Genomic DNA, 13637 nt, shown 5'->3' with positions numbered 1-13637 from the left:
CCTTTGCTGGAAGAAGCAACCCGTGTGTCTTGTATAAAGAACTTTTCCTTATTTGAAGATCCCTTAATAACTTTACATAGGGTGATGCTTATGATCCCCAAGAACTGCCCCCATCACTTGTTAGTGACTTGGGATGTGTAATTGGGGTTACAAATATCAAGTAAGGTTCACAGAGATAAATGCAAAATTTGATCCATGAGGAGTTGGTTTATGCTAGAGGAGGGAGGAGGGGAGACAGAGGAAGAGAGAGAGAAAGGAACGTATAGGAAAGGAAGGGAAGAGAAGGAAGAAGATATAAAGGGAAATATTTGCTAATTTAAACCAGATCAGAAACATAAGTAAATATATGGGCATGGATTCTAGGGAAAAGTTTTCAATTAATAATTGTGCCTCAGATAAACCTCATTGGCTACGATACTGCCACTGCGCAAAGCTGATTCTAGGAATGTTAAATCATAGAGTGAGGAATTCAACACTGGGTAAGGCTGAACTTGTCCCCATGAGAGCAAGTACAGAGATTCAAACTGAATGGGTTTGAGCACCTTAGAGTAGTTCTCAGTTAACTGGTTGGTGGAGTAAAAACCAGAATCACAATGACCTGCACCCAATGAAACCAAACTGTCCTCCTCTCTGTGACAGCCCCTTGTGGAGAAATCTCTGTATTCTATAGAAGAACACACTCATCCACTGCTATGATTAACCTAATGAGCAGGAATGGCAAGAACCTTAAATGTCTTAATGAGACACATGTGTACCAGAGGGTGAGCAATAATGAAATGAGATTTCAGGGTTCCAGACTTTGGAAAGGTTTCTAAGGGTTAGGTGTTCTGAAACATGTTGGAACATTCCCTCCAAAGTGAAAGAAAGGTTACTATTTCTTCTACTGCCTACTGCTTAAAAATGGATCATTTACTGTGGGTCTCTTTGAAGGTGCTACCATATTTGAAAGTGCTGGTCTAGTACATTCATTGAATAATCTACAAAATTCTAGATTTTGAGTGGGACCTGGAGCAGGTGTCTTGGGCCTAATGGACCAGTGTAATGGTAATTGAAATGTCATTTTCCAACAGGAATGCTGTATGGAGCTTCTGGCCAGCTCAAATGAGAGTATTACAATGCAAATATCCAGCTTTGGGAGCAAAGCCATGTTCTACATTGTATACAATTATTACTATTGCTATTATTATTATTATTATTATTATTACTACTACTTTAAGAATTAGGTCTTATCTTGCTATGCTACTAAACTTTGTAGAGACAGAATGGGCACTCCATGACCATGTGACCTAAGCTATTTATCATGAATTGGCTGTACTCTGACACACCAGGGTGGAAGTTGTTTATAAGATAATAGGTTTGAGGGGATCCCTGGGTGGCTCAGCGGTATAGCACCTGCCTTCAGCACAGGGTGTTATCCTGGAGACCCAGGATCAAGTCCCACATTGGACTCCCTGCATGGAGCCTGCTTCTCCCTCTGTCTGTGTCTCTGCCTCTCTCTCTGTCTCTCATGAATAAATACATTTAAAAAGTCTTTAAAAAAAAAAGAATAGGTTTAAGCAAGTCTAAGGGGTACAGTAGTTTCATGGTCTGGTAGCTCAGACTCGTACTATATCTTGTCCTGCTTCTCTGCCTTTTTTCTCACAATTTACATGTATGGCCTTATAGGGAGTCCTTATGACAGATTTACAGATGGTTCTGCCTGATATGATGGTACCAACCATAGGTAGACTGCGGAGTACTCCACCCTCATTCGAGGGTGGCCCTGAAGAACAAAGGGGAGAGACATTTTCTAAGTGGACAAAATTTTAAACAGTGCATTTAATCTTTTCCGTTGTCTGGATAAGAAATGGCCAGAAGTAGAGATCTACACAAATTCACACACAGCACTTTAACTAGATTGACAGAGACTGGGAAAGAACAGAATTTGATGATGAGTGACAAAGAAACTGGAGAACAGGTTTGCAAATAACTTCTCAGAATGGAAACAAGGTGCCATATTTCTGTCCTATGTGATTGTTCACCAAAGGAAAAACTTCCCTCTGTAGGGAAATAATCAGGTAGGCAAGTTGGCACATTCTATACAGTATGTCACCTATAGGTGTCATGAAAGGCTCCATGATGTCATGCACAAAGTGACTAAGGCAGCAGCAATGGAGGCCATGCAGGAGCTCAACACTTAACTCCCTTGAGACCAATTAGTCATATAGTAGCAAGCATGTTACAAAATTGATTTGCCTTGATTACTGCCTTGTCCTTATTGGACAAAAAACTCATTCCAGGTGTGAATAATGATTTTTTTCTGTATTTGTAATGCTTCTCCCCACCCTAACATTTCTGGATCTGGAATGCCACATTCACCATCAGTTATTTCATATAACACTGCTTCTGATCAAGGAACTCACTTTATAATCAAAGAAGTGTGGCAATAGGCTCATGCCCAATTTATCCATTCTACTATATTCCCTGTCACTCAGAAGTGGTTGGCTTGTTATAATGTCAGAATGATCTGAGAAGATTCAATTATGACACCAGTTGGGAGATAGCATCATAGAAGTGGTATATGCTTTGAGATAGCAACCAACTCAGAATACATGAATCTGGAAATCAAAGAGGTATAATTGGAAATGGTTCTTCTCACTATAATGCCTAATGTTCTTTCTGCAAAATTTTGGCTTCCCACCCCTATAACTTTGTGCTTTGCTGGTTTGGAAATTTTAGTTCCAAAGGAAGTCATGCTTCTGCCAGAGAACACAATGATATATCCATTGAATTTGAAGTTGAAGCTGTATCCTGTTATTTGAGGCTCTTTATTCCACTATAAAGAAGAGAATTACTGTCCTAGCCAGGGTGATTGATTCTGATTACTAAGGAGGAATTGCATTTCTGCTATATAAAGGAATTAGGGAGGACTCTATCTGGAATGCAGAGGATGCTTTGGAATGCCTGTAGAGTATTTCCAATAGTAGATATTGGTGGATAATTTTGTGAAATAAATGTGTCCTCACAAAGATATGCTGAAATACTGAACAGTGGTACCTGTGAATGTGATCTTACTTGGCAATAGGGTCTTTGCAGATATAATCAAGTTAAGGTCATACTGGCTTATGGTCAACCCTAATCCAATGTGACCTATGTCCTTAAAAGAAGTGTAGAAGAGACAAAGACACACACATGGGAAGAATGTTATGTGCCAACGGAGAGAGGCTGGAGTTATATAGAAACAAGTCAAGGAATGACAAAGATTGTCAGCCACCACCAGAAACTAGGAGAAGGACATGGGATATTTCTTATTCAGGAAAGGACATAAGGAATTTCCTCTGATGACACATTGATTTGGGGCATAGAGCTTTCAGAATTGTGACAGAATAAATTTTATTGTTTTAAGACTCTCGGTTTGTGATAATTTGTCTGGCATCCCTTGGAAACAAATGCAGACATATCAGCAATTTCATAAAGGCAGGACAGCTAAGGACTCAGACTCTTCAGAAATTAAAGTTTGGGTTACCTAACAGGGAAAAGAACCCTAACTATTTGAGACACATATCAGCTATGGCCCTGTGATCAGTTATAGAAATGAGGACTGTGTAGCAACTAGGGGTATTTTCGTGTGTGTGTGTGTGTGTGTGTGTGAGAGAGAGAGAGAGAGAGAGAGAGAAGAGAGAGGGAGAGAGAGAGAGAGAGAGAGAAGGTGAGAGAGAGAGTATATTTGAACTTTTCGATGGAAGTATGTAAATGTTTAGCATGAGAATATACAAGTTTAGGCACAAATTATCATCAATTTTACCAGAAGGTGCCCACCCAACAAGGAACTGTTTCCTTTGAGCCATTTATTTGCAAAGTCTGCAAATTTGAGTGAGACCACCAGCCTTATTCACTTAGTTCTGAACCAGCCTAGTAGAGTTCTTGCCCTACTCAGAGATCAGGCTCTACCTTTTGTCCACCGCTTAGCATCCCTTCAGGTGTCCCACAAACCTCTCTCATCTTCTCACTGATCTAAACTACAAGCTCTCCTTTTCTTAGTATAAACTACTCCAGTACCAAGAATTCTGTGATCATGAGGAGCTTTTATTTTGGTCAATTTTTTCCTCCCCCAATATTACCTTCCACTTTTCCCCAAACCCATCAATTTCTAAATGATCTGCTCACATATCATACCTCCCCTGAGGTCTTCACAGGGCTCTAAGACATACGTATCATATAGTGTAATACTCAATACCTCTCCCTTCATTTGCTGAGCTTTTGTTTCATCACCTCATGCTTCCATATCCCTTAAAGTATCTTCCATCTGGCTTGAATGCTTCCTTCTTTCTCCTTTGCCCACTGACGTTGAAAAGTCACTAAGTCATATTTACTCTTCTCCAAAACTGTTATTACTGTTGCCAGCTTCCCTCTTACCAGTGCTGCTAGTGCTAGTTCTCCTACCATGGCAGGAGCATTGTAAAGATGACAACATCCAGGTAGTGTTTACTATGTTCTAGATGCCGTGCTAAGGTCCTCTCCATGGATCATCTTGTACAATCCTCACCAAAACCTCATGAGATAAGTGTTATCTTTATTCTCATTTTACTTCTAAGGAAATTAAGGCTTATGGAAGTTAAGCAATTTGCCCAAAGGCAGAAAGCATAGAAAAGCTATAGTCTATTTGTGACAAAAAGTGCTTAAAATATAGATTGTCCACCCCAAAGATATTTTAGATGGACTACAGGTCTTAAAGTTTTGGGATGTCCAAGCCCCACACTCACTGAACTCCCCTGGTTCTTAAAGGAAGTTTGCTTTTTGCCAAATTTCATGTCTCAAAATAGAAGAATGTCCCCTTTCCTTCGACAGGAGATTTTGGTTCAGGCAGTACTGTTTCATTTGAAGGTCTACATTTTCAGATTCACTAGCAAGTTGGTTAGTGGGGACAGGCCTTTGACTCTGAACTGTGAAGCCTGGCAGTTTTAGGCCATACTTGGGCAGACCCAAGAGTTTTGTGATAGTGCCTGGGGTGACCATGAAAGCTAGACTGGGAGACAGAGGCTGAGTTTCGGCCATAACAGTTGTGCTTTTGTATATGCATGTGTCTGTGTATATGTACACATATGAATGTGATATGGTATTCTTAAATTTATACACATATGATACGCATGTATTTGTGTACATGTGAATGGATATATAAATTTATGCACATATGCATTTCTGGGCTAATTTTCATTAACATAAAATTAATTCAAAACAAAAGTTTGATCCTTTAGAAATAGTTCATGATTCACTCATTGCAATGAAAGACAAGGATAAAAAATAAACAACTGAAAAAAAAAAATAAAATAAAGTAAACAACTGAAGGTCAGGGGGATTAAATCTATAGCCAGAGAAAACATGAATTACTTAATAACAACTACTCAACCTTAAGTTTCCTCATTGTGGTAAGAGAATTGTTCTCTGAGGTCTTCTCTCTCAAAGGCCAGAGTAAGACCCCTTGGAGGATAAGGATAAATAATTGGTACATGTCTTCCCAGCGCTGCACTGTAAGTGGTAGGTATAGGGTTCAAGAACTCCTCAGTAAGTGGCCTAATAGCATACACCAGGCCATAGCATGCTGCCCAAGGCCATGACATCTCAAGTGCCTCTCTCTAGGTGGGTTGGGGAGGGGTCATGCTGTCTTCATTGCTGTTCTCCAGCTAGCTTAGGGATCATAGCATCTTGGGGCTTGATTGTCTGTATGATCATAGCATCTTAGGGCTTGATTGTCTGTATGATTTATGATTTTGCTTGTTACTTGAAGACAAAGTTGAGTGGCCCCTGTGAACACAGCTGGAATCTGCAACTTTACTTTTATTTTTTATTTTTTTTTGCAACTTTACTTTTAAATTAAGACCTTATTAAGAAACCAGGTCCCACAGAAACCAATATTTTAAATTACAAAATGTTTATATTTTTTTCACTGAAATTTACCTCTCATATCCCCCAAGAGAAGAAAATAACCCCAAAATATGTACCAGAACTGATGAGTTTCTTTTTAAAAAAAAAGATTTTTTATTTATTTTATTCATGACAGACACACAGAGGGAGAGGCAGGCTCCATGCAGGGAGCCTGACTTCATCCAGGGTCTCCAGGACAGGCCAAAGGTGGCGCTAAACTGCTGGGCCACCAGGGCTGCCCAGAACTGATGAGTTTCTTTTTTTTTTAATAATAAATTTATTTTTAATTGGTGTTCAATTTGCCAACATACAGAATAATACCCAGTGCTCATCCCATCAAATGCCCACCTCAGTGCCCACCACCCAGTTACCCCCACTCCCTGCCCTTCTCCCCTTCCACCACCCCTAGTTTGTTTCCCAGAGTTAGGAGTCTTCCATGTTCTGTCTCCCTTTCTGATATTTCTCACTTATTTTTTCTCCTTTCCCCTTTATTCTCTTTATGTCTAGGATAGCCCGACCTTTAGCTAGAAATGGCCTGTCTCTGCTGGACCAATGGTAGGGGTTTTACATAGGGGTGGGAGGTGGGGAATCCTGCCAATGTTTGCCCTCCCATCACTTTAGGACAAAAGAGGCTCTATCTTCCTTTACAAATTAGCACACCGAGCTCCTGAAATCAAGTGATCCCTTCCTAGATTGCAGCTGGCCTGGTGTTGTTCATCAAGTGGCTCTAAACCTCCTAAATATTTGCTTAGGCAATATGACTTCCTCCAGTTTCAAAGAGCAAATACAGATTTCTTTTTTTTTTTCAGATTTCTTTTTCTTTTTAACAGATACTAACCTTTTAACAGCTTTAGATACTCTGCAAACATTTATGTAAGAAAGCTTGTTCCAGTCTTGATCTGGAACAGAACTTTTTGTGTAATGTAATGCCTAAACTTTGTCCTAGGAAGAAATTAGCATTCTGGATAAATGCTTTAGCATTTTGATAAAGGATTTTGGTGGACTAAGAATTATTCTAGATATCAATTTCACATTCATTCTGCTGACCATTAGCCTTGAGAGAGGCTGACAACCATGACCAAGTTACTGTTCTGCCATCAGCAGCAGTGCTTTTCTTGCATCCATGTCTGCAACCATTTAACCATTGTTTTCTATATAATTTCCTACCAGAAGTCAATCTGGAATTGGTTTGTTGAAAGTCTTCTCCCTTGTAGCAGGCATAACAAAAGTTATAAGAAAAATGGAACCATAGTAGTAGATGAAGTTTATGTTTTTGCAAATACCCATTATTTCCTCTGACTACATTCATGTGTGGAAGGTATCACTGGCCCCACTTCAGTGCTGAGGAAGTGTAAGTAAAAGGTGAAGTGATATCCCTGCCCCCAAATTCATAACTTACGAGTAAAGACTCAAGTCTTACTTTGGCCCCTCTTTGTTTTTTTAAATTTGATGTTCCAGGGTCTTTCCCCAACACCACAAATGCATTCAAAAGAATTTGGGAGTGGAAAGAAGCAAGTGTGCAGACCAACATACAGGTTTATGGGAATCAAATCTGCCTGGAGTATACAAACCTGCCCTGGAACTCTTTCCCTGTTTCCTAGTCAAGGACAGCACAAAAAGGAAAAATGCCAAAGTGGCAGTATGAGACATCTCTGTCCCTGGGGACAGACAACATCCTAAAAACACTTGATGCTTCAGAAATTTGAAAATGAAGAGCCAGGATATTTTCCCCAATGTGTAGTTTGTATTCCATCTAACAATTGCTTTAGCTCAGGTTGTGATCCTGGGGTCCTGGGATCGAGTCCCACATCGGGCTCCCCATAGGGAGTGTGCTTCTCTCTCTATGACTCTGCCTCTGTCTCTGTGTCTCTCATGAATAAATAAATAAAATCTTTAAAGAAATTTCTCTAAGGATGCGATTGGGTTTGTATTTCTCCTTCTCTCCCAACAATCCCTCTGTTGTGCACATTCCTTCTTCACTCTGGAAGGAAACTTGAGAAAGGTTGCCGACTTTTTTATTCTTGGTGTTAGTAGACATATTGATAGCACACAACTTGCATGGGCTTGCTGGAGAAGTCATTTTTGAAAAATTGGCTCTGAAAATTCCAGAACAATAGCACTGATATATTATGAAACCAAGTCTTCCAAATATAGTAATCTAAGAGATTGTTAACAGAAGGAAAAGGCTTTGCATCAGCCCTTTAAAGGTTTTTAATTTGTGCTTTTAAACCTTATAGTGGGAGTAGAGAGAAGCAAAATCTGCTTGTCAGGCGCAGAGAGAGTATATCAGATTTTCTTTCACAGACTTGGAGACTGAGTAGAAATAAACCAGCCCTTAGAGACTAGATACAATTGCAATTCTCTGAGAACCGGGCTTATATCACCATCATTTGAGTGCTGAGAAAGGGTGACAGCAGTAAGAAGAGCCTTGAAGGACTGTTGTATTCAGCCTGGCAAACTCTACAGTAAGAATGCTGAATGAGGCAGAACTTCCTTAGAAAAGTGTTGAATCAGTGAATTTCAATGAAACAGCCCTCAGAGGCATAATATTTAGTGATTTCAGCTTGCATTATTTATTGACTAGTGGGGAGTTTGTGGGTTTAACATTTTATTAATATGGCACCAGGTCATCTGAGAAAGTCATAGCCACTGAGAAAGCTCCTTAGAAACACATTTTCATATTATCAACAGTTCACTTTGAGGATTGAACAGAATCTCCAGTGTGTCTCTGTGTCCAGTGGGGACAGATAGAAAGTGCCAGGTCTTATACAAACCATTTATTCTCCAAGGAAACAAATGGGAATAAGGAAATTCCACAACTACTTTACTTCTTTCTTGATGATCTTATGGTTCTTACCTTGAGCCTTCAAAGTCATGCAGGGATGAGAAAGCCACAATCTCTGTGACCTAAAATAGATTTGGGCAGCTGAATGTGTCCCTTCTGTTATCATTTATTAAGTGACCCCAGGATGTCTGGCAGCAAATAAAGCTTATATGTAATGGCTCATGGCCTTCTGTCTCACTTAAAAAATGTGATGGTTAATGCCTAAGGACTCAGGTCAACTAAAAAAACCTTGAGATTTAATCATAAGGTTTTGGAACACTTTCTCTCCTGCACTTTTTCCCCCCTCTTTAAAAAAATTCAATTTAGTCAACATATACTGTATCGTTACTTTTAGGGATAGAATTTAGTGATTCATTCAGTTGCATGTGACACCCAGTGCTCACTACATCATGTGCCCTCCTTAATATCCATCACCCAGTTACCCCATACTTCCACCCACCTCCCCTCCAGCAACCTCAGTTTGTTTCCTGGAGTTAAGAGATAAAAATAGAAAGGGAGGCAAACCAAGAGACTGTCCAGAACTTCGTACCTTTATATTAGTAGGGCTTCACAATGTTAACAAGGGGTTACAGCTAGAAGAGCTAAAAGTGCTACAAGAATCAGACCTTATTTAAGGAGTTCTTAGGGAAAATAATATAAGGGAGACAGAAACAAAACTAGACCTATTTAAAACCACTGGCATGAGGATCTCAGGGTGGCTCAGTGGTTGAGTGTCTGCCTTGGGCTCAGAGAGTGATCCCGGAGTCCAGGAGAGGTGTCCCACATCAGGATCCCTACAGGGAGCCTGCTTCTCCCTCTGCCTGTGTCTCTGCCTCTCTCTGTGTCCTCATGAATAAATAAATAAATAATCTTAAAAAAAATAAAACCACTGGCATCAACCACACTTGATATAAATTTTATACTTACCAGAGAGGGAATTTGAAATAATTATATTTAATTTGCTAAGGACTATAATGGAAAAATGTAAACAATATTCAAGAACAGATGAATAATGTTAAAAGAGATTGGAAGCTCTAAGAGAGAATCAAAAGAAAATGCTAGAAAAAAAATAAAACAGTGGCAGAAATAAAGATTGCTTAATGGGCCCATGAGTAAACTGGAAACAGCTAAAGAAAGATTTGATAAGCCTGAAAATACGTCAATAGAAACTTCCCAAATTAAAATTCAAAAAGAACTAAAAAGAATTAAAAAAAACCCTAGAACAGAATATCCAAGAACTTTGGAATAATTTCAAAAGATATAACATGCATAATGAAATACTGGGAGAAGAGAGGAGGAATGGAGTAGAATTAATATTGGAAGCAATTACGGATAAGAACTTTTCAGAATTAATGGCAGGCATCAAACCACAGATCTAGGAAACTCAGAGAATACAAAGCAGGAGAAATAACAAAGAATCCACATCTAGGCATATCATACCAATATATTGAAAGAAAGCCCCCTGCATACCTAGAATCTATACCCAGAAAAATTAATTTTCAAATGTGAATTAGAAATACAGACTTTTCTAGAAAACCAGAAATGAAAGGAATTAATCACCAATAGAATGTCCTGCAAGAAATGAAGTTCATCACAGAGAAGGAAAATGATAGGCTGGAAACTTGGATCTACATTTTTAAAATACCATAAAACACATTGGAGAAGGAATAAATTAAAGTAAAATAAAATCTTTGATTTTCCTTATTTTTAATTGATCTAATAGATAAATGTTCATTTTAACAACAGTAGTAACAAAACAGTGTATTGTGTGATTGTATGATACAGACAAGGTAAATAAATGACAACAATTTTATAAGGGAGGCAGAGAGGAATCAGGAATACTCTGTTATAAGTTACCTGTACCCATGAAGAGTTATCATGTTCTGTGGATCTACACTAGTTGTAAATGTATATTGCAAACTTTAGGGCAATCACAACATTTTAAAAAGTATAACACATGCAAAGAGAGAAGAAATAAATGTAATTACATGCATGCTAAATTAAAACTAGAGAAGAGTAAAAAAAGGAAAAGAACTATAATAAACAGAAAATTGTTCTAAACATGGTAGATATCAATCCAATTATATCAACAATTACATTAAGTGTAAAATATCTTAATATGCCAATTAAAGGACAAAGATTGTCAGGCTGGATTTAAAAATATCCAATCATATGCTTTATACAACATACCCTTTTAAGTATGAAGACACAGACACATTACAGTAAATGGGTGGAGGTAGATGGCACAGAATAAAGCACCAAGAATTCTTCTCCCCACCTAAACAACAATTGCACTACAGAATCTGTCTCAACTGTTTTGGAACTCTGGAGCCTACTGAAGGTTTCAACTTCCAGGGGAAGATTTGGATGGTAAATCGCAGTTAATTTCAGTCCATTTCAGCTCATAGTTCAGCCCCACCCTCATGCAGGCAGCTGTGTATGCGTTCCTACAGAAACCTGTGCCCAATTTATGGTAAGCAGGATAGGCAAAAAGATATTCCAAGTATCAGAAATCAGTGCTCTTATTGCCGCTTCTGATCACAGAGGTGCAGACAGAGAGAGGTGGGGGCAATTGTTGTTGCTTCTACCCCATTTGTTGCAAGCCCATATTTCTATAGCTGAAGTGAGGTACATGGCATTTAAAAAGCTAGCACCCTTTCCTTTCTCCTTCATTTTTCTCTTTTTCACCTCTTGAGAGCCAGCTATTAAAGACTAGGACTTTGAAAACAATTGCATATACCGGGAAGATGAAAAAGTAACTGCAAATGCCCAGGGAAAAGACCTGAGGCTTCTCAGGCTCAGGAAAGACCAGAGAATACTGTAAGTCTGCATCTCATGGTGATCTTTGGCACACAGAGGCTATAATTAAAAAAATAAACCGGGATCCCTGGGTGGCTCAGCGGTTTAGTGCCTGCCTTCCGCCCAGGGCGTGATCCTGGAGTCCCGGGATCGAGTCCCGGGATGGAGTCCAGCATTGAGTTCCCTGCATGGAGCCTGCTTCTCCCTCTGCCTGTGTCTCTGGCTCTCACTCTCTCTCTCTCTCTTTGTGTCTCTCATGAATAAATAAATAAAATATTTTTAAAAATCAAAAAATAAATCAATAACAAAACAATTAGCAAATTTAGGAAAGGGGAGTATTTTATTTGCAGTGTTACTATGTTATTAGATTCAAATATCTAATTTTATTTTTTTTATTATTTTATTTTATTTTTTTTCAAATATCCAATTTTCAAACAAAAAAAATTCAGAAGGCATACAAAGAAACTGGAAAGTATATCATATATATAATACAGAAAATACTTCTGGAGAAGACCTGATGGCAACTCTACTAGACAAAGACTTTAAAGCAACTACCTTAACAGTGCTCAAAGAACAGAAGGAAGAAGCGATGAAAGCAAAAATTTGTGTAAACAAAATGGAAATATTAATAAAGAGATAAAACCCAAGAAGAAACCAAAAAGATTTTAGAGCTGCAAAATACAATAACTGAAATGAAAAATTCGCTAGAGGATATCAAAGACAGATTTCAGCAGATAGGATAAAAGAATTAGTGAATTTGAAGATAGGTCGATGGAGATTACCCAGTCTGGAAAAAAAAAATTGAACGAAAATGAACAGAGCCTACGGGACCTGTAGGATTCCATCAAACATGTCAACGTTTACAGTAAGGCAGTCTCAGGAGAAGACAGAGAAAGGGACAAAGCAAAAAGTTGAAGAAGAAATTGTTACCAAGAGTTAGATGAAAAAGAAAAGAATCCTTGGCTCTTTTTGTTGCTATGGTAAAGAATTTATAGGACAGTTCGATGAAAGTAAAGTGGAATAAAATTTTATTAAAGTACATTCCAAGGGAAGTACAGGCCAGTCAAGAGAGACAAAAGCCTGGGAACTCCAGGGTGTGGGTTTATATCAAGTTTTTCTTTTGGATGGGTCCTTTTGAGTGAAAGGCATGGGTTATATAATAATTAGCTATCTATGCATATCCTTTCCCAAGATGTATTCAAAATGCCTGCATCTGGTAGGAAATCACATTATTTCTATTCTAGAGATGTAGGTCAAATAAGGACAAGTGGCTGCTTTCAAGTGCAACAAGCAAAACACACTTAACTCTTTCTCTGCTGGGATGCTGTAACTGCAAACTGACTGCTAGATTGGTGGAATGGGGTGGTCCCTAGGCAGTCTTCAGTTGGGGGTCTCCATCAGGACATCTAAGGTACATCCTCCTGTTGCTCATGCATAGCTTCCTGCCTAACCAAATGACTGAAAGCTTCCCAAATTTTATGGAAGACATGACTATAAATATCCAAGAAGCTCAACAAAATCCCAAGGAAGATGAACTAAGGAAAACCCACACTGAGACATATTATGATCAAATTTTTGAAAAACAAGAACAAAAAGAAAAAATTTTTAAAACAACAAGAAAAAGCAACTCATCACATACAAATGATCTCCAGTAAGATTATCATTAGATTTCTCATCAGAAATTTTAGTTGAAGAATGTGCTGGGCCAATATATTCAAAGTAGTAAAAGTGAAAGACCTGTAAACTACAAATCCTATATCTGGGAAAACTGAGTAAGGGACAGGCAAGGTTAGGTAGTGAGAGCTAGGTACGGGGCTACATGATTAGGCTCCTGCAGGGGGCTAGGTAACCAGGCTCGCAGAAATCTCAGATGTAAAGAAATGTTACAGATGAGATATTAACCAGAGAGAAGGGAACCTAACAAATTCACCATGTTCTTTCTAAATATAAACAGGATGGTCTCCTGGTATCAACAAATCCACCATGTTTGTCTTACCTGTTATTGATAAAATATTTACCAGTTTCCCTTGTCAGTTTTCTATAAAAGACTGACTATAAAAGCCCTCAGTGGCAACCCATTCAGACCCTTCTCATTCAAAAGATCTTTTTTCTC

At 38.6% G+C, this 13637-nt stretch overlaps 1 pseudogene; it reads right to left on the bottom strand.

Moving 5' to 3' along the window:
* Positions 1–312: 312 nt before the first annotated feature.
* On the bottom strand, positions 313–435 carry LOC144304152 (U4 spliceosomal RNA; annotated as a pseudogene).
* Positions 436–13637: the final 13202 nt, after the last annotated feature.

This window comes from Canis aureus, chromosome 2, assembly GCF_053574225.1.
Source record: "Canis aureus isolate CA01 chromosome 2, VMU_Caureus_v.1.0, whole genome shotgun sequence".
Classification (NCBI taxonomy): domain Eukaryota; kingdom Metazoa; phylum Chordata; class Mammalia; order Carnivora; family Canidae; genus Canis; species Canis aureus.
Note: the sequence above shows the minus strand (reverse complement) of the source record. Positions and strands in the feature narration are given on the sequence as shown.